Raw genomic sequence first — 22,118 nt, 5'->3', positions numbered from 1 at the left:
TCCTTCCTTTCCCCTTCCTTCCTTCCTTCCTTCTGCCCTCCTCCCTTCCTCTGTCCTCCCTCCTTCCATCCTCCTCCCTCCTCTCTTCCTCCTTCTTTCCTCCCTCCTCCCTCCTTCCTTCCTTCCTTCCTCCTCCCTCCTTCCTTCCTTCCTCCCTCCCTCCTCCTCCTCCCTCCTCCCTCCTTCCTTCCTCCCTCCCTCCTTCCTTCCTCCCTCCCTCCTTCCTTCCTCCCTCCTTCCTCCTCCTCCCTCCTCCCTCCTTCCTTTCTTCCTTCCTCCCTCTTTCCTTCCTCCCTCCTTCCTTCCTCCCTCCTTCCTCCTCCTCCCTCCTCCCTCCTTCCTTCCTTCCTCCCTCCTTCCTTCCTCCCTCCTCCCTCCTTCCTTCCTCCCTCCTCCCTCCTTCCTTTCTTCCTTCCTCCCTCCTTCCTTCCTCCCTCCTTCCTTCCTCCCTCCTCCCTCCTTCCTTCCTCCCTCCCTCCTTCCTTCCTCCCTCCTCCCTCCTTCCTTCCTTCTTTCCTCCCTCCTTCTTTCCTCCCTTCCCCCTCCTTTTCCCTCCCTCCTCCTCCCTCCTCTCTCTGTCTGGGACCCCAGGCTGGGAAGGGCCTACCCGTGCATCCTGTCACCCTGTGCTTCCCGTCTTCTCTTCCCTGGCTCGCCCAGGAAACCCCTTCCCACGGACATTTTACAAAAATGAGATTATTTTCTAGTGGGGTTTTTTTGGTCTTTTTACATCGGGTTTGAAAACATTCAGCAAGTCTTGCCAAGTGCTGCGTGAGTTTGCTGTTGCTGCTGTAACAAATCGGCCATGGGGTGGCGTCCGTGTGGGGGAGCCGCCCGCGACTGCATGCCTCCCGAGGCACTGGGTGCGCGCTTCCTCCTGTCCAGGCACACAGGACCCGCTGCTGCCCATCCTGCCCCCGGAGGCCCTTAGGAAACCCCGTGACTGTCTTGCTTCCACCCAGACCACCCGGGTGGGCTCATTTCCAGCCCGAGTTCCCGCTGCAGCCCCACCCTCCCTCTTGCCACATAACCTCACACGTTCTCTGGTTCCAGGACTTAGGCGGTGACATCCCCGGGCCACCACAACTGCCCACCCTGTGGGTGCCGACCTCACCTCGTCTGACAGCCGACCTCCGAGCGCAAGCCTGTCTTGCGGAGGCGCAGTGTGGTTTGGGGTGACATCCGCGAGGGTGGCGGGGGGCTCTTCCTCCAACACGAAAGGGAGCCTGGCTGTTTGCGGGGGACCCCGTGCACACCTGTGGGGAGGTGAGAGCAAACTCCCCGAGGCCTTGCGTGAGGAGAGTGAGGTGTGTTTAATCTGCGGTCTGGGGAGAGTGGTCCACACAGCTGAGCCGCTGGCCTCCTGGGGGGGGGGGCTTCCAGAGGGACGTGGGGGAGGGAGCAGAGAGGTTCACCAGCCCAGGCACGGGAGGAATCTGGGGGAAGGTTAGATTTTAGGTGGAGAGTCGGTTAAGCACCTGCAGATTCCTTCCCCCAGTTTCCCCACTAAACCTGCAGCTCCCGTTAGGCGGTCTTCCCGATGTCTTGTGAAGTTGGGCCTTTCTGTAAGGGGGTAACGAGGTACTAAATGCGGCCCTGACGTCCACGTGAGTCGAAGACGTGGGCGATTCAACTACCGGCTCACTGCACTCATTGAATAAATTGTTTATTTTCTCGGAGCGCTTGACCAAAGTAAAGGGCCGGGTTTTCACGTTTCCTTCACTGGTGAGTGTGGTGCTTCTGGGTGGAAAAGGCAGGAAAAAGTGGACTCAGACTGTGGCGGACGCTAAGGCCGCCACGTGCTTGGTGAGACCAGACCACAGCGGACGAGGGTAACTGATTTTATTTGTTCATCCTGACGTTCATGAGATTAACACCGCAGGTCTGGACGTACCGGACATATTAGGAAAGCGTCCAGGCCCCGACAAGGCCACGGGCTGGTGAGCACAGGGGCAGAGGAGCCACAGCACAGCGTGGAAAAGGCCTTGTTGCAAAGAGGTACCGGGGGGCTGGGGGCTCGGAGGCGCCCACGCCGTCTGGGGCGCCTTCTGCACCACCGTGAGGACCACGTGGGAGCCTTTGCAGGAGGAGAGGACAGCAAAGGTCAGGAGAGGAAGCGCACTGGGGTATTCTGGAATGTTCCAGGGCTAACAGTCCTCTAAGCTGCGTGCATGAAAAAGGAGAGACGTTTGTCCCCATATCCATGGTCCTGCTTTTTAGCTCCCGGGACTCCTGCAGGCGTGAGTGCTTCTGCTGCTTTTCCCTGCTTGACCCTGACCCCCCACCCCACGCCCTCCCACGCACATGCCCCGCGGCCTGCTGGTGGACTTGGCCCCTCCACCCTCCCACCCCGACTTTCCACACAACATCCTGGGACCTCCGGCTCACCGCTGCCTGACACCCAAGGGAAGGCACCTGTTCTCGTCCATTTCTGCTCGTTTGCAGCTCGCCGACCCCAGTGGCACCCGCCTGCAGGTTCTGGAATCCAGGCTGCTTGGGGACGTCGCTGCTACGGTTCGGCCCCGAAAATGTGGCTCGAGGCCCAGCCAGAAACCTGGGCTCAGCCTGCCCCAAGGTCACATGTGTCACCTTTCTCCAAGCGGGGCAACATCTTTTTTCGTTTTTATTTGTTTTGAAAGAGAGCAAGGACGAGCGGTAAAGGAACCCAGAGAGAGACAACATGCTTGCACGTGAGCGGGAGAGGAGCAGAGAGAGAAAGAGAGAGAGGGAGGGGGAGAAAGAATCCCAAGCAGCCTCCTCACTGTCAGCACAGAGCCCGACACGGGGCTCGATCTCGTGAACCGTGAGATCATGACCTGAGCCGAGACCAAGAGTTGGACACTCAACTGACTGAGCCCCCAGATGCCCTGAGCAGTGTGGCTGGACCACACTACAGGCTGGACCTGAAAGTGAAAATGCAAAATATGTTTTCCAAACAGATAACACATTTCTGGAATGGTTACTTTCAACATCTTGGATAAAGATTCACATACAGGACTATTTTTAGATGTATTGTTTCTGCCACTTACCACTCTGATTTCCTGGGGGAAAGAAAAATGCCTTTTAAAGAAGAAATGTTTTTCAGAAAAGAACAATTCTAAATCTCCCCCTTAAGAGTGAAATACTGTCTGTCCCTCACGCCCTGAGGGGGCCGCCTACAGGTGGACTCTCCTGGGCCCGTGTGAGCGAAGACGTTTGTGAACGTCCCGTCTTGAGTGCAAGGATGGTCCCTGGCTGATGAGGCCGGGCTCTTCTGCCCCCCGGGCTGTAAGCGTGTGACCTAGAAGGACTCCCATCAGATCGTGCGTCCTGGAGGCTGGGAACTGGAGTCCGAGCTGAAAAGTGGGCGTGGGAGCTGCGGTGTGGCTCTGTCCACGTGGCTCCAGCCACACGGTAGCAGGAGAGCAGAGTGGTCATGTGTGTGAGGCCAGCTGCCCTCCCCCTCCCCGGCGTCACCAGCTGCGCTATGGCCTTGTGAACGATGCCCCATTTCTTTTATACCAGTACAAGTGGGTTACTATTTACTGCAACCAAATGGCCCTACTGAGGCCCGTTACACCTTGTGGTCAATACTGGATGTTAGACACTCGCAGACGGGTTCCCGTGGACGGGACTTCGTGTCCCAGCTGCAGAGGGGGCCAGCCGACTGAGAAGGTCTCCTGACCTCATGTGCAGGCACCATGAGAGCTCACACTTGGATCCCGCATTTGAGGACGGGGTGGGGACACGGTAGGTGGTCATCATGGTGCTTTTCCAGCGTTCTTCCTTCCAAAAATTAAGAAATGTGAGGCTGGACCCCTTCTCTTCAATTTCAGAAGACCTCGGGGGTGTGAAGGAGCCTGTGTGGGGACTTTGCGAGCAGCACGCCTGCCCCACGGTGCCACGTTTCCCTACGCGGTGACTTCAACCCGGGGCCTCCGTGTTTTCAGTTGACAGTTTGCGAAGCACTGGCTGGAATCTTCACAAGGGGATTTTGGAGCCAGGAGAGGCTCTGGGGAGTATGCACACTAGCCTCTGCATTTTAGACGCAGAAGCCAAGGCTTTGGAAGGATGAGTTAATCCCCGAAGTTACAGAACTAATTAGAAGCAGATTCTGGGACTAAAACTCAATTTTCCCCAGATTTCGGTCCAAACACCCTTCACGGTCTTAACTATTTTAAATTACTTTTTAATCACTCGTATTCGCCTCACCGAAGTGCCTCTTTCAACTCGTCCCGAATCGCTGCCTTGAGCTGGATGGCAACCGCCTCGCTGTGCGTCTCTAGGACGGCTGAGAATCAAAAGCCCTGTCTGGGCAGAAATCCACGGTTTTCACTAGCTTCCTGCCAGCTTAGCTACAGACACTTTCTTTCTCCTGGACTGTGTGAAATAATTAAAATTTCCCGTTCCTCCCGTCTTGTGTTTTCTTCTCTCTGACCGAAGGAAAAACACAAAGGATCCTCTATCTGATCATGACTGGAAGCGAAACGTGTCTACACATCTAGCAATGTGAATTCTCAGGTCTGCCTCATCAGAAGAAACCGTCTTAACCTCACTTCTCACGTGCGTGTGTACGTATTCATCTTCGGTCTGTTCAGCAAAGCTGCTGCTTCAACATTGAGAAAGTACTGAGTTTGCTCAAATATGCTACGCTGTTTCAAATGCCTTCCATGTCGAAAATGCTAGGAGAATTTCCACAAATTTTAAGCCAAATTATGGGCTAACGTGAGAACAACTAATCCACAGTCCACTTCCACAGAGCTTCCCGAAGCACAGAGATGTGCACGCTTGAAGGAAGCCGACTTTTCTATCAGAACCCAGAACAGCACTCTGCCTGCCGCGTGCTGCTGCCTTCCGATGCCTTTCCCTGGTCCCCCATCCTTCACACGTGCCCGTGCATGTCCACAGGTGTGGGCATGCGTGTGCACGTCCACAAGTGCGTGCATGCGTGTGCCTGCGTGCATGTCCACAGGTGCGTGCATGCATGTGCATGCGTGTGCCTGTGTGCATGGCCACAGGTGTGTGCAAGCGTGTGTATATGTGTGTGCATGTCCACAGGTGTGTGCATGCGTGTGCATGTCCATAGGTGTGCATATGTGTGCATGTGTGTGCGTTTCCACAGGTGTGTGCACGTGTGTACGTGTGTGCTATGCACAGGTGTGCATATGTGTGCATGTGTTTGCATGCATGTACACGTGTGTGAGTGCATGCACACGTGTCCGCAGGCGTGTGCATGTGTGCAGGTATGTGCATGAGTGTGCCTGCGTGCATGGCCACAGGTGTGTGCAAGTGTGTGTATATGTGTGCATGTGCGTGCATGTCCACAGGTGTGTGCATGCGTGTGCATGTCCGTAGGTGTGCATATGTGTGCATGCGTGTGCATTTCCACAGGTGTGTGCATGTGTGTATGTGTGCGCTATGTGCAGGTGTGCATATGTGTGCATGAGTGTGCACGTGTGTGAGTGCATGCACACGTGTCCACAGGTGTGTGCAGGTGTGTGCATGCATGTGCACGTGTGTCTGTGCGTGCGTGTCTGCAGGTGTCTGCAGGTGTGTGCGTGTGCTAGAGCATCCATGAGCATGTGCATGTGTGCACGTGCACGCGTGTGCACAATGCATCTGTGGGTGCATGCATGTGTGCAAGTGTGTGAGGAAGCACACGTATGGGTGAGCAAGTGCCTGCTTGTGAGTGTGTGTGCGTGTTTGAGGTCACTGGTATAAGACCGTCCTACAGGCAGCGAAGGGATCGCGGATCCTGACTGAGCTGAAGAGATCTGAGAACCTACTTGTAACAATGGCAGCCTATGCTCAAGTGTAAGGGAGGGTGAGCGTTTCAAGAAATGGTCAAGACAGTCAAGCTTTTCTGGACAATGTGAGAATATGATCTCTACCTGAACCAGAGTCAGCTCCAGATGTGTTGGGTTGTATGCAAAACTCTAAGTTGGAAAGGAGTCTCTCAGTCTATGGAGCGGAGAGAATTGGTTGAAAACATGATCTCATCTCTCATTCCCTCGTGGAAATGCACAGATACCAGAAAAGGCAATCTTGTTAAAATAAATAAATCCGGAAGGATCTGACGTCCAGGAGGGGATAAAATGGCGATACAATCTGGGGAGATGGAGAGAAGTCGGATTAAGGGGGGTGGGTTTGGCAGACATGATGGGATCCTGAGGCAGCCACGGGCTGAGCTGGGACCCCCCCCGAGAGCTGTGTCGTGGGGGGGGGGGCTCTTCCAGATCCCCAGGCACAACAGCACCAGCCACCTCCCAGCTGGGGACCTAGGGAGCTAAAATCAGGCTCGAGATCCCCTCCTGGTTCCTGCCTGGGGCACAGCCCTGACCTTGCCTTGCAGGTGCCCTGATGGTTAAGGGGCCAGGTTCTAGAGAGGGCGTGGCAGCTGTTCCAGAATGCAGGGCTCCTGGCACAGCCCCCTCCCCATTTGGGTGTGTAGGTACAAGCAGGAAGTTAGAGCACTTCGTGTCCACCAGCCTCTGGAGAACTGAAGACAGACACCAGGTGCTTCCTGCCAGTGGCCCAAGCAGACAACCCGCAGCCAAGTCCACCCCCGAGCTTCCCAGCAGCTTCTTGCCCCCTGTCATAACTGTGACCAGATAGCCAGGAGGGAATGGTACTTAAGGGGGCCTCAGGCATGAAAGACAAAATTGAAAAGTACAAGCAGAAAAATACAACTGGGAAGGGTCAGAAATTATGCTCACAGAAGAAAAGTCAGTCTGTCATTAGCACCCCTAGAGATAGAAAGAGACATTGCACCCATGAACCAAGAACAGGACAATGCAGAAAAGGAACGTTTAGAAAAAAGAACAACTCAGGGAGAAAATGTGGTTTTTACTGCTGGCAGAAATTAAAAACTCATCAGAAGATTTGAAAAAAAAAAATCACAAAAAGATGGAACATGGGAGAGAAAAATCATAGAATATTACAAGATCAGCCCAGAAGTTTCAATATCCAGATAAGAGGTGATACAGAAGGGGGAAGAAAGTATGGAAAAATTAACGATCGCAAAAAATTTCCCGAGGCCAGTGAGACCTGCGTTGCCGGATGGAACCAGGTGCCCAGGGTGACAGGTGCAAACGGGACCACCGTGGTGAGCCGTTGGAGCACAGGGGTGGCAGCCGGTGCCTGGTGTCTCAGCAGAATGACGGGCACATACGGACCTTGGGCTTCCCAAAAGAAAGGCCTGGTAGCGGGAAGGCCGTGGAGAAACACCTTCCTGATTCTGAAAGAGACTGATTTCTAACGCGGACCTCAATGCCGAGTGTCGGGATAGAGGGAGAGCATTTTCAGACACGAGGTCTGAACACTTGTGTTGCCCGAGCACCACTTCTCATGCGGCTGGTGGGTGATACGTTCCAAGAAAATGCAAGGGTCACCAGAAGCTAAGAGGCCGGGAGGACAAGGGGCTGCCCCGCGGAGGACAGGTGGCCACCGGGCCGGACCCCGCACCCTTCCACCCCTGGCGGGGCGCCTGAACCCCGTCTTGCTCGCCTGGCCCAGGTGATGAGCTCCCCGCCCGCTCCCACATGCCGGCCCTGGATGGCTGAGTCTCTGGCTGCACCTGCAGGTGAAGCACGGCTCTGCCCAGCTTCCCGTGGGGCGTCCCCGGCCTGGTCGCAAACAGCCAGCGAAGGGGCCCTGGCCGCTGTGGTGCTCGCGGGGGTCCTTGAGTGTCTCGGGAAAGCCGCCACCGTCACAGCCCAGAGACCCCGGCCTTCCTCGGGAGCTCTTGGCGTGGGGTGCCCTCACCTGCATGAGGTGGACTGATGGACCGGTCCTTACCTACGTGCACGCAGAACTGGTACATTTTTGAAGATGGTCAAGGCACGTGTCCAAATAGTGGCTGCCTCTGGGCACAAGGTGGGAGATTTGATGGCGGAAGGACTTTTTCCCTATGAATTTGGGTAAGTGTAAATGTATAATTAATTACGAATAATACTGAAACATCCTCCTTAAAAAGTCAGCACTTGACCAAAAATTTCCAGTAACAGATTCCTCCTCCCCCCAACTTGGTTGTTTTTTTTTTTTCATTTCAGTTTAAAAGCATAAATAGGTAGATGGATGCTGTATGCATCTCTCTCTCTCTGTATCTGAGCATTATTATTTTTTGGATCCAAAATAAAAGGTGACTAGGAACCACACCACTGATTTGTTTGTTGTGAATTATCCTCCAGATTCAGCACAAGAATTCGTCTCTTAGGACAGCCCTCGGAGTGGGCGCAGTGGCAGTGACTGCGTACGCTCACCCGGGTACTCTGTGCTATGATTAAAATTCGGGGGGCGCCTGGGTGGCGCAGTCGGTTAAGCGTCCGACTTCAGCCAGGTCACGATCTCGCGGTCTGGGAGTTCGAGCCCCGCGTCAGGCTCTGGGCTGATGGCTCGGAGCCTGGAGCCTGTTTCCGATTCTGTGTCTCCCTCTCTCTCTGCCCCTCCCCCATTCATGCTCTGTCTCTCTCTGTCCCAAAAATAAATAAACGTTGAAAAAAAAAAAATTAAAAAAAAAAAAATTCGGTATTATGCTTAGAAGTTAATAGTAGTGTTATTGTTTTGATAGTTACGCCCACAACGTAGCCTTCATCCCTTTCTGGTCTTTAAACATGTAATAAAGCAGACAGAAACCAATAGAAGTCAATACTGGCTTTTGAACGTGCTCTCTCTGGACTTAATTACAGAAGAAAACGTGAGAGGAAAGGAGGAGGTCTGGCGAAGCTGTCCCTTGGAATCTTCGGATCCGCCGCCGTGATGCTCCCGGGCCAGGAGCCGCCGTGCTCAGCTTTGTCTTGCGTGACTTCGGTCACCCCGCCGCAGAGGGGGGCCCGGAGGTCCTCCAGATTCGGCAAACATTTCTAATTAAACACGAAACCTCGGCAAACACGGTGTCAGTAACACTGCCCAACGCTTCCCTGTTGACTTTTCCAAGCGTGATAATCCGGAGGAAAATCCCATCCGTGTGTTCGAACAGAGTGAGTTGGTAGCACTGAATGACTATTTTAAAACCGTGAGTGCGTCAGAGGCTTGATTCCCTGAGACGAGGGGCCACACCGTGCCATCCGCACATCTGCCAAATGAGTGTGCGCCCCGCATCCTGGGTTCCGCTGGCCTTGGAGGGGTGCATGTGGCTTCTGGGGGCGCCCCCAGCTCGGCCTGCCCTGGCCGGTGACTGGCTGTGTGGGATTTCACCTTCGGTGCCCCCAAGGCTGCCCCCACCCCGTCCCCCTATGGCGCCCGGTCCCCCTCCGCTTCGGTGTCCCCATAATGCGCAAAGCCCCGCGGCTCACGGGCGCCCTGCTCGTTGAACCTCAGTTCGGATGGAGGTCCGCGTGCAAAGGTGCTTCAGTCCTACCCCTCCTCTCTTCTCAGGTGGGGGTCTCGGAGCCCCATTGTCGCCAGAGTCTGTCTCGGGGCCTGGGTGGGAGGCCAGGGGCAGTCATTGCAGACCTGCCTGGGACGTCCCGCCTCGTGGCTGGCGGAGCAGCCCGGCGTGGCCTCACGTGGCAGGGCAGCCTCTGGGCCTCCCCCTGGGTGCACACGGGCCCTCGGGGGGCTGCGGGTCTCCCTACTCACCTGCAGCCCCCTTAAGCTGACAGTCTAGGTCCTGTGCGGAGACAGCCTCTCCTGGTGGGCGGTCCCTGGCGTGAGCTGTTGCCTGGGCTGCATCTGGTGACCTTGGCCGAGAACCCGGGTGCTCGTGGGTTCTTCCGGCACAAAGCAGAGCTCACACTGCTGTCTGCTGCCTCTGCCCCGGGCCGCGATCACCGTGTCCCTGTTCAGATGGACACAGAGGGACGTCCCAGCGGACACAGCGTGGCGGGGCGTGAGCTCGCCGTCCCCCGGGTGGGGGCACGTGGCTTCAGCGGTCACGGCCGCCAGGTTCGTGGGCTCTTCTCTGGGGGCTGGTCGTCCTGCTCCCACAGCCACAGGTGCTTCGGCCCGAGGCGGGTGGGCACCAGGTCTCAAACGGCCCAAAGCCACCAACCTCCCTCCCTGACATCTGGTGGTGACACAGGGTCCCGGCTGAGGCCAGGCACTCCACCTGGCCTGGCCTGGCCTGAGGGAGACTGCGTCCTCTTAGCGGGGAATGCGCGTGGGCAGCAGACTTTCCCCACGGCTGAAACTGCTTCTCCTTTCTTCGTGGATGGATGTGCAGTGGAACCCGGCGTTCTGTGAGCCGATAGTGAGATTTAACTACTGTTCCGTCGCCCCCCGGAAGATCTGATGCACATGTTTATGAAGTTCAGGACCCCAAATACACATCACTTCCCACTAGCGTGTCACTAACGGTCCTGCCTTGGGAGCCTGTCTGTGCAGAAGGAGAATGAAGGCCGGCTTGTCAGGCCACGGGGGCAGGGCCGCCGGTCCCCCTGCTCTGAGGCCCCGAGGGGCTCCCGGGGTTCCCGCTGTGCGCTGGGAGCGTGGGGGCACTTCCCGCGCCCCCTCTCCCTTCCCTGACAAGAACAGGTCTGCTCCGCCACAGGACCCGCAGCTCAGGGCCGCGCCTGCCCGTGTGAGCCCGTGTTCTCGTCAGGTCCTGCCTGCTGCAGGGGTGACGGGGCGAGCCAGTCTCCCCCACCACGGTGCCCACGTCCACGAGCAACACCCTGCCGCTTCCTGGAGGGGTGGCGGTCAGCGGGCCGCCTGTCACCTTTTCTCCACCCCCCACCTCACTGCCGTTGATTCCGGAGCCACGTGTGGAAGGAGGCACAGAGGATCCCCGAAAAGCATCCAGTTATGGTAGGGACAGCGTGTAAACAGTCAAACCTTCTTACACAGGATGCTTCTGTTGCTTTATGTTTTCCTGGGCCTGATTTTGACGTTGGGCACTAACAGACCTAACCGTGTTGAGGACTATTTGTCAACTACATCAGCAACCGCGCGTGCTGGGCGCCGACGAGGTCTCCTCTGGCCCAGCGCCGCGTCTCAGCAGCGAGGGGCTGCTCACGTCCAACCGTGAAGTGTGGAAAGACCAGCACCCTTGCCCCGAGGGCGGCACTGTGGCGTGAAGGATGCTGTGTCCCGGTCCCCTCGTGGGGTGTCCCGGGCTTGCAGGGACTGAGGGGCGCGGCCCAGGGCCCAGGCCCCGTGTGGGGATGAGCCCCACGCAGGTGCCCTGAGGTCCCTCCCTCGGGAAATGACTCTGTTCCTCCTGCAGTCCTAGGACCCCGTCCCTGCGCCGTCCCACGTCATCACTCCGGCAGCACAAAGCCGCTGCTTGGTGCCGAGTTCGAGGTTGTCTGCTGTGCCCTGTTGCGTCGAGGTCTCTCTGTGCTGGCCCCACAGCTAACTATGCAGGATAGTTTTGTATCTTTGCCAAAAGCTGGCTTCTGTTTGGAAGAAAATCCAGTCAGTTTTCACGCTCCAGACAGATCTGGGCGTCGGCGTGCTCACTCATCAACACGCCAGCCCTGCGTGGACTGTGGGCCGGACGAGGCCACTGGAGGGGTTAGTGACACACGGGAGGTCCCCGAGGTCCGGCAGGAAGGGACACGTGCTTTAATGCCACAAGCTGGAAAATTAGAGAAACTTGGGGAAACAGGTGGAACAGCCCATAGGGAAGACGAGGAAAGCTGCACGGGCCCACTGTCACCTGTGCCAGGGACAGGGAGTGTTCCGGAGGGACCCAGAAGGGTCAACCGAGTGGACGGCTGCCGCGGTGGGACTGAAACATGTCACAAGTGCCAGGGACAGGAGTTGTTGGTAGTTCACTGGCTGTGGGGCCAGGGCCGGTCTGGGGAGAGGGCGGAGGCAGGAGGCAGGGCTGACCACGGAGATTTGAGAAGGTGCCTGCAGGCACCAGGGGGGCTCGGCCGGTCATCAGAGGGCTCGTGGGGGCCGCAGGGAAGTCTGAGGTGACGGCCTGAGCATGTGGACGTGTCACTGCATGGACGTGGGGCGCCCCCGAGGGGCGGGAAACCGGGGTCCCACCCGGGAGAACAGAAATCCCTGCCTGTCCCGGGAGCCCCATGACAGGAGGGAAGCCTGCTGCTGGGCTCAAGGGGACAGGATGGCAAAGGAGAGCGTGGGCCCGGGGGGTGTGACAGATGCTCGGGGAGACGCGCAGCTGAGGCCAGCGGTGGTCGTCCGCGGTGGCCTCCTGGGCAGGCACCGTGCGTGGCTGGCATCACCTTGGGGAGGCTTCTCCGAGTGGATGAGATGAAAAGGCCTTGGAAAGCAGGGTAGGACCTCAGTTTTAGGTGGAGGAACGCCTGGAGAGGACGAGCACAGGGTTGCTCTGATGGCTAATTTTATGGGTCCCCTCGGCCGGGCCATGGTGGTCAAACACTTGTCTGGATGTTGCTGTGGAGGTACTTTTAGATGATATCAAACATTTAAATGAGTGGACTTTGATGACAGCCGATGAACCCCCCTCCATAATATGGTGGCCCACATCCAAGCAGTTGAAGTCCCACAGAGAAAAGTCTGAGGTCCCCGGGGAGGCAGGGTCCTCCAGACTGTAAGGTGGAAACCCTGTCTGAGTTTCTAGTCCTCAGACTCAAGACGATGCTCCCGTGGGGTCCGGCCTGCGGGTGTGCCCTGTAGAATTTGAACTTCCCACTTCTCTCAACCCTTGAAATAAATCTTGACAGACAGACAGACAGACAGACAGGTCTCCTTCAGGTCCTGCTTCTCTGGAGAACCCCGACGGTGCACCTGGCTGATGCTGAGCCCTCTGGGGACCCTGTGGAATGGGCGTCGTCAGATGTAGGGAGGGAGTGGAGGGGGGGTGGTGACCACGCAGCTCTGTGGGTGGCGCTGGGACCAGGGTGAGCCGAGAGGGCAGGGCTGGGGGGGGTGTGTCCCTGTGAACGCGGGTTATCCAGGAAGGGGGTGGAGGGCATGGCTGAGGGGGTGGGTGGCAGAGTCGCTGGTGACGGGAGGACGAGAGGACAAGAGAAGGCGGCAGTGAGGGGGGTCCGGGTGCCTGATTTTTATTGGCACATCGCGGGGGAGGGTGTCTCTGGGGGAGAGGGGAAGAGCAGGCATTTTCGATAGGAAGGGAGAATATTTTGGAAGCAGAGGCCACACAGGACTCGTGGTCAGGCCCGTGATGTGTGGTCACCGTGGAGAACCAGGGCCTCGAGGTCCAGGATCACGTGAAGTACCCTCAGAGTTGGAGAGAGGACTCCAGAATGTTCTACGTCAGAGATCTAGGATCAGGGCTACAGGAGCGAATGCTTTTGAAACAAGATGGCGGTATGCACGGAACCGTTGGAACCGAAGCCAGCTTCCTTCGGTGGAAAGAAAGACAAGGAAATTCTAACCCTAAGGAATGGTGACGTCCCTGAGGAGTGAGGTCTGGAAGACACAGATGAAAACGTCTTTGAGGTAATTTTAATGTGATGACAAATATCTACATGGAATTTGAAAAGGTGGAGATGAACCGACTGTGTGTATTTTTAATATTTGAAAAGATGCTTTAATATCACCATGAGACTTCTTTTCCCAAAATGTTTTTCTGATAAATGTCATTAGTGAAAAAAAAGAAAAATGAAAACAAGCAATTTTGACTTCAAGTGCCTTCATAATTCCCCAAAAGATGACACTAAAACACCCCAAGATGTCTTCCTGCATTTATCTCTGGTTCCTTGTGTGAGGAGGACCCGATGGTGGGGACCATGGGGACGGTCTGATTTTGATTTAATAAACGGGGCAGTCCCCTGCTCGATCTGGAACGTGTGCTGGGATCAGCGCAAGGGCTTTGTAGTAAAATTAACTGCTCAGATTTTCCTCACCAGAGATCCAGACCATCCTGTTCGCAACAGAGCGATCACGGCGAGCGCGCTCCCGGAGAATCAAGTCTGGAGGCCCAGTTTGGGATAAATTCAGGAGCGGGGCGATGGAGATGATGCGTCGAAGCCAGAATGTCACAGACGTCCATGGTCACGCTCTCTTGGCGGGACGCGGGGCTGTTTACGCCAGGCGGGACAGGTCGCTTGAACTTGTGTCCTTAATCGGACATTTTTTTATGAGACCTGAGGAAATGACTTGTAACGGCGGTGTCCTGGGCAGGGAGACGGTGCGTCTCCGCGGGGATTTTGTAAGAGAGGTTCTGCCTTTCATACTCTGGCCCTCAGCCCCCTCGCTCTCTGCCTCTCAAATGCTCTGCTTTTCGACCCGACTTGATGTTATCTTTTAGACCAATATTTGCCCCTCTCACTGGCCAACAGGAGGAGTGAGAAACACATCTTCGTCGTCGGCCCGTTTACCCAGCGTCTCCTGGCGGGTCTGTTTGCACCTCCTGACCCTCAGGAGGCGGGGATTTCCTAGGGACACACAGAAAGCACTAAAATTGCTCCAAAAAGAGACGAGCTGGGCCTCCTCAAAATTACAAACTTCGTCACAGGTCAGCGTCAAGGGCGCGAAGAGGTAGGACACGCTCCCTTGCGTCCACGGTAAAGACCCTCCACAGATCAGTCAGAAAACCCGCCAACCCAGCTTAGCGGGGTACCGACAAGCCGCAGGCTGTATGAGGGGCTGATGGGGCCCGTCACCTGCCGAGAGGAGGCAGCGTGCATCCGCGGGAGGGGAGCCGCACCGTCCCCAGGAGGGTCGGTGACTGGAGACACGGAAATAGCGCCCTGTGAAGATGCGCGCCGAGGACCCTCATCGTCGTGGTGCGTGGGTTCACCCTGTCTGGGTCAGCCGCCGCCCCACTTGCTGAATTCAGATACCCGACCCTGTACGCCTAGCGTAACCACGAGCAAGCGATGAGCAAGGCCATCAGAGGACACGCCCGAGAGCGCTCACGACCCCTTCGTTCACGATGGGCCGAGAACGGCCCGAGCGCCCGTCGCCAGGCGGTGGCACCAGGTGGTGGACTGGCGTGGAGGGGGAACACCGAGCCAGCGGCACACGCGGCACAGGGGTGAACCCGGCGGGCGGCACGTGGTGCAAAGAAGACAGACGCGGCGCTCACCGTGCGTGGGTCTGTTCTGTGAAACCAGAACAGAGCGACAGAGGTCAGAGGAGCGCTTATTTCCGGAAGGGCGTACGGCCCGGGAAGGGCGAAGGGAGAGCACGTGTCCAAGTGTTGAGACGCATACTGGACCAAGTGGACACTCGAACCCTGTTAGCGGTGGATGCGTAAGTGGTTTCTGGTGTGTGTGCCGTGTGTCTGGGAGTGGCATTCTAAGAGCTGCACACGGGTGATTTCCCCGAACTCCTACAGAAACCCTGGGTCAGTCCTCAGGCCTCCTGTGCCTCAGTTTCCTCATCCATTGGAGGTAATGACGGCGTCCACACACAGCGCCCCCACCAGAGTGGCTTTTGCATTTTGCGGTCGGTATCCCGCTCACGAGTTTGATCTTTTATTTTTCCTCCATTTCGCCGTTGGAGGGTTTACCTTTCCTTTTTATTGGTGAGAGGGCGTTAGTCCTCTGACATGCAGTGCGAGGGTTTTGGCGTGTGCGCTAACGCTCGTGAGCCCGGACGCTGCTTCGCTGCTGTTCTGAGACCGAGCTGGCAAAGTCCACCGGGGACGTCCTAAGTGCCACATCCCACGGGTCCCTCTCAGACTTCACCTGCTCCCTATGATGTCGGCCCGTTCTTCTCACCCATCTCCGCCATTTCCCTGTCTTGCCCTGCACGACAGCACTCCCGCCAGTTTCCCCTGCCGCCTTTCTGCCCCTTCTCAGTCTCGGTTATAGGCTCCTCCTTAAAATACCTCAATGTCCCGGGGTGCTTCAAACCGACCGTCTTTTCTGTTGTCAAAATCTCCAGGCATGACCGTCCCACGGTGCAAACGCATTGAGGAAGGCACGCACTGGCCCCCAGATGTCGTGGCCGTGCCCTCAGAGACACACATGGGGAAGAACGGGCAGGGAGGTTGAAGCTCTGGGTTACACAGGCATGACAACCCAAGAGGTCATAACGGAGCATCCTCAAGTCACAGCCACGACTGTCCCAGTGCTTGGGGGACAAGTCTGGGGAGGACACCCCACTGATGGGTGGGCTGATCTCGTCCTCTCCTAGATGCGGCTCCCAAAGGGGGCAGGGTGGACAGCCCACCCCAACCCACACGCCTGCGTTTGCAGACCGTGGTCTTGAGTGTCGAGGTCCAGGAGAGCTTTGCAAACAGCTGGAGCTTCTCCCGGCGTCTGTCTTATGCACCTGCCCTCCCCACATCTGTTCCTTGACCCTGCTCTCCCAGCATCTGTCCTGTGCACCTGCTCTCCCCAAGTCTGTCCTGTGCACCTGCTCTCCTGGCGTCTGTTCCCTGCACCTGTTCTCCTCTGGTGTCTGTCCCGTGCACCTGCTCTCCCAACGTCTGTCCTGTGCACTTGTTTTCCTGAAACAGGAAGTGGTGTCCCTTGCCCTGACCTTCCCCTCTTGGGCTGCTGTCCACATGCCTCCGACAACATCCTCTGTCCGCGTCTGTGTCTCTTCCGCACAAGAGCTTTGGGCAGATCTGCGCTTGCCCACCAGACGCTCTGCTCGCTGTCCTGCACAGGCGTCCACACCCACACGCCTGAAAGGAGCCGTTTTCCCAGCGGGTGCCTCTGCGCCGTCCGTGCGCTGAAGGCGCAGCCGTGCAGACCGTCCCTCACCTCGCGAGCGGCGCGCTCTTGGCTCCTCACCTCGGTCTCTCTTCCCACGCCCCCGCGCCCCGTTCCCACACGGGTGGCCCGGAGGCTCTCGTTGTCCCTCGCAGCCCACGGTCATCCAGAGCCGACGCCACTCCACTGGGCTGTTGTGGGGTCTCCAAGGTCAAGCAGCCTCCTGGAGGCCCCTGTTCCCGAGGGCAGGACAAAAGCCAGGTGTGCGCCAAGCACTCCCCTCCGAGGTGCACACACACGCCCCGGGGTCTGCATGCAGTAAGAGCTCTGAGACAGAGACAGAGAGACAGAGACATCGGGGAGACATAGAGACAGAGAAACAGAAACAGAGTCAGAGAGAGAGAGAGACAGAGACATCAGGGAGACATAGAGAAACAGAAACAGAGTCAGAGAGAGAGAAACAGTCAGAGAGAGAGAGAGAGAGAGACAGAGACATCAGGGAGACATAGAGACAGAGAAACAGAAACAGAGTCACGGAGACAGAGACAGAGACATCAGGGAGACATAGAGACAGAGACAGAAATGGAGACAGAGAGAGAGAAACAGTCAGAGAGACAGAGATAGAAAGACAAACATACAGAGAGACAGACATCAGGAGACATAGAGACAGAGACAGAAACAGAGAGATGGAGACAGAGAAACAGAAACAGAATCAGAGAGAGAGACAGAAACATACAGAGAGACAGGGACATCAGGGAGACATAGAGACAGAGAAACAGAAACGGAGACAGAGAGAGAAACAGAGTCAGAGAGACAGAGATAGAAAGACAGAAACATACAGAGAGACAGAGACATCAGGGAGACATAGAGACAGAGAAACAGAAACAGAGTCAGAGAGACAGAGACAGAGACATCAGGGAGACATAGAGACAGAGAAACAGAAACAGAGTCAGAGAGAGACAGAGACAGAGACATCAGGGAGACATAGAGACAGAGACAGAGAAACAGAAAGAGAGTCAGAGAGACAGAGACATTGGGGAGACATAGAGACAGAGAAACAGAAACAGAGTCAGAGAGAGAGAGACAGAGACATCAGGGAGGCATAGAGACAGAGACAGAAATGGAGACAGAGACAGAGAAATAGAAACAGAGTCAGAGAGAGAGACAGAAACATACAGAGAGAAAGAGACATCAGGGTGACAGAGAGACAGAGACAGAGAAAAAGAAACAGAGTCAGAGAGACAGAGATAGACAAGAGACAGAGAGAGACAGGGAGACATAGAGACAGAGACACAGAGACAGAAAGATAGAGAGACAGAGATAGGTAGGGAGACATAGAGACAGAGACAGAGACACAGAGACAGAAAGATAGAGAGACAGAGATAGGTAGGGAGACATAGAGACAGAGACAGAGATCGACAGAGACAGACGACAGAGAAACAGAGACAAAGACACAGAGATCGAGAGACAGATCGACAGAGACAGAAAGACAGAGAGACAGAGCTAGACAGAGAGACAGAGACACAGACAGAGAGACAGAAAGACAGAGACAAAGTCAGAGACACAGAGATAGAGAGAGACAGAGATAGAGACAGAAAGAGACACGAGACACAGACGGAGACGGAGGCGGAGAGAGGGACAGAGCTGTCTTTGCTGCTGGACAGATTACCTGGTCTGCCGAGTGCAGGCGGTCTCCAGGGCGGTCCCTGGGTCAGTGCTGTCAGCAGGGACGCTGGCCCTGTGCCGGTCCTAGCCAGACCTGCTGTGTCGGAGGCGGGGCTCTGGGGTCTCACGGTCTCTTTCGGGAGCCCTCCCGACCCTCGGGCGCTCCCTGGGGCCTCCGAACCACGGGCCAGGCGGCTTCCAAGTCCTCCGGCACAGGGGGCTGACGGACGTGGTCTGGGGCTCAGCCGAGCCCGTCGCTCCCGGCGGCCGAGATGCAGCCGGAGGGGCTGAGCGCTGTCCCCTGGAGCCTCGAGGAGTGACGTCGTGAGCCGATAGGACGGCTCGTGGCCTGGCGCTTTACTGAGCGGGGGCGGCCCCGTGGTCTCGAGTGTCGTGGGGGCGCTGGCGTCCCGGGTCGCGTGCCGGGGGGACCCCGCGGTCCTCGGCGCCCTGCAAACCTGGGCGGCGCTGGCGTGACCGCGGCTCCGTGTGGGGCCCCTGCTGTCAGCTTGCCTGACCCGTTTCTGAACGACTTGTTTTCTTGGTGACGAGTTTCAGGTTTGTCTGTGGAGATGTGGTAACCGGGACGTCTCCCTTAGGAATGCCGAGGAGTCATCGATTTCCTACAAAACGTTTCCTGAGTGTCTCATTAGGCTTGGCCGCAGGACGGCCGACCAGGACGGTTTTCCGTGGGCGCCACGGTTGTTAAGAGCAGCGGTGGGATGGGGGTGCGCGGTCGGGAGGCGACTCAGCGTCACCGCCACACAGCAGGGGCGGCTGGACGCAGCTGCCCTCGAGGAGTCGCGTCCCGGTGTCCTCCTCGGCGGCCAGGGGCCAGCGTCGCGGCCGAGTGTGGGGGCGGGCGTCTGCCACGCTGGGGCCGCAGCTCTGCCCCGTGGCCACAGCGACACTGGGCCCCGTGGCTCCTGCGTAAGTCGTTTCTCCGGTGGCTTATTTCCTCGAAGCAAACCGACAAATGACGTCGGTGGGGAAACTCAACCTTACTGACTGCTGAAGTTTACTGCAGACAGAAGAGCCGGAGTGAGGACAGTGGTGGCCTGCTGTGGCACGACGTGGTGGGACGTGGGTGATGTTGGGAGCACCCACCATTTCAAACAGCTGGACTCAAACATTGGTTCCTGCCCACCGGAATGTCGGGTTTCCAGAAGCCAGCTTTGAAAGCACACGTGGGGCTCCTCGTACCGTAGGGCACAGAATCGCGGGCACCCACACAGCGAGGCATCTGCTCTGTGCAAAGCGCGCTCTGCCCGAGCTGGCCCCGCCCCCAGTCCTCCTGGGGCTCGTCCCGCTGGTCGCTAGGTTCTCCCCCCAGAGGACAAAATAGCCAAGTGAACGTAGCACTTTGAAAACCCTGCAAAGGAATCGAACCAGAGGTGAGACGTCCGGACGTGAGGTGAGCTCTTGTGTTTCCCTCTCTGTTTCATTTCCAGGCCAGAACTCTGTCCAAGCACCGTGGAAAGTTTAGTAATTTGGAAAGAAAATTTTCCTACAGCAAATGGCTTTTTATTTTAGAAGGATCCATTTACACTGGAGCTAGCATTTATGTGGATTCTAGTCTTGCTCTCTACCTATGATGTCTTTGGCCACGCTGGTATTTATTGAAGCAGAGAGAAGCGAGCCCACGTTGCCGAAGGGAAAAATCCGTGTGTGACTTTGGGTGCGGACTGGGCTGGCTGTGAGAAGCTCGGTCAGACCTCCGGGCTTGATTGATTCCGTCCCGTGTGCTGTCTAAAGCTCTTCTGATTTGCCAATAGCGTGGCTCTCTGATCGTGTTCTCGGTGGTGAAACCGTACTGCTTGCGTCACCCGCGGTCAGCCGTGGCCTTTGTCAGCCTGTCCTTGAGAAACTGCCTTCAGTTGTTTGCCCCTACCCTAACCGGCCCTCTTATTTCCTCCCACTGGGTGCGTGAGACTATATATTGGCCCAAATTTTTATTTTTTACAGACTGCAATGACTCGAGTTGACATTTGCTCACTCAACTGCAGCCGTGTTTACTGCAATCCTGGGAACAGAATTCCAGCCTTCAAATCCCTTGTCAGAGAACCGAGTAACCGGGTCTGGTGTGGTTTCACTATGTCAGGACCAAGGACCCAGTTTCTTCCTCCACTGGGCGACGTCTGTGGACAGAACACCTTGCAGGCACATCCTCAACCGAGCTTTATGTGTCTGCTATGGCGGTCATGACAGTAAGAATAACCTTCTCTTACTGTTACCCTAAAACCGATTTTCGAGATCGCATTTACTATTTTACAACCCGTCATGGGGAAATTTCCAGGGCACCTCTCTGATGAGCCCTGTGTTCGCAGCGAACACTTATCGTTGTAACATTTTCTCTGGATTTCATTTCCATTTTGGCTTTAATTTTGCCTGATTGTATTTGGTTGAAAATATCTTTCGAGGCGCAAGTACTTTGCCAAAGAAAGTCCCTAATCTGCTCCCTCCCTCTCCTTCCCCTAGTGAGAATCAGAGGGCAGGTGGGTTAGTTATTTTTAAGTAACGTGAAATAAATAGTCATTCAACAACTCTGCCACCAGCAGTAATGACTTATTCTTCAGGGTTTCCAAAGATGACACTGCTTCTATGACTCATGTTAAATTATATATACATTTAATAGAACATTAGTGTAGACATTGCCCCTCCTGTCCCCAGGGAGCCTCTGGGGAGGAGGTGAGTGAAAACAGGTTCAAGGTTGGTCGGGTCTCTGTGGGTCTCGTGGGACCCTGCGCGACCAAACAGGACAGGCTCCCCACTTCTCCAAGGCTACACCGTTTCCTGTTCCTGTTGTGAGTGAAATATGCCAAGCTCCATGCCTCTGATCCAGATACTGAACTGTAACCAACAATATTTACGTCATGGGCTCTCTGTGCAAACACCAGTCCCATAGTGTGTGGGAGAGGTAGGGGAGTGTGAGGAGAGCTCGGGGCCGGATGAGGGCCTGTCATCAGCTCTGTCTGCACAGCATCCACATCCTTGGACACCTGCTATGTGACAAGAACCACACCAGGCACTGTTTTCACTTTTTTTTTTTTAATTTTTTTTTTCAACGTTTATTTATTTTTGGGACAGAGAGAGACAGAGCATGAACAGGGAAGGGGCAGAGAGAGAGGGAGACACAGAATCGGAAACAGGCTCCAGGCTCTGAGCTATCAGCCCAGAGCCCGATGCGGGGCTCGAACTCACGGACCGCGAGATCGTGACCTGGCTGAAGTCGGACGCTTAACCGACTACGCCACCCAGGCGCCCCTGTTTTCACTTTTTAAATTTATTTTAAAACTTTTATTTTATTTTATTTTACTTTATTTTTCCATCATGATATGGGTACCCTTTAATCCCCACCCCCTATTTCAGCTGTCCCCCCACATCCCCTCTGGTGACCATCAGTGTGTTCCCTGTAGCTGAGAGTCTGTTTCATGGTTTCTCTCTCTCTCTCTCTTTTTCTTTGCTTGTTTGCCTTATTTTTATTTTAAACTTCACACACGAGTGAGATCATATGGTATTTGTCTTTCTCTGACTTATTTCATTTAGTACTTTTTCCTTTAGATCCACCCATGTCATTGCGAAGGGCAAGATTTCATTCTTTTTTATGGGTAATATTCCATTGTGCGCATATAAACCACTTCTTCTTTATCCATTTGTCTGTTGGATGGGCATTTGGGCTCTTCCATAGTTTGGGTATTGTCGATAATGCAGCTGTAAACACTGGGGTTACATGTACCCCTTTGAATCAGTGTTCTTATATTCTCTGGGCAAATACCTAGTAGTGCCATTGCTGGGTCGTAGGGTAGTTCTATTTTTAGTTTTCTGAGGAACCTCCATCCTGTTTTCCAGAGTGGCTGCACCAGCTTGCGTTCCCACCAGCACTGCAAGAGATCCTCTTTCTCTGCATCCTCGCCAACATTTGTTGTTGCCAGAGTCGTTAATGTTAGCCATTCTGACAGGGGTAGG

Source organism: Puma concolor, chromosome B2 (genome assembly GCF_028749965.1).
Source record: "Puma concolor isolate L17-30 chromosome B2, mPumCon1.1.hap2, whole genome shotgun sequence".
NCBI lineage: Eukaryota > Metazoa > Chordata > Mammalia > Carnivora > Felidae > Puma > Puma concolor.
The sequence above is the reverse complement of the archived record's forward strand: the minus strand, read 5'-3'. Positions refer to the sequence as shown.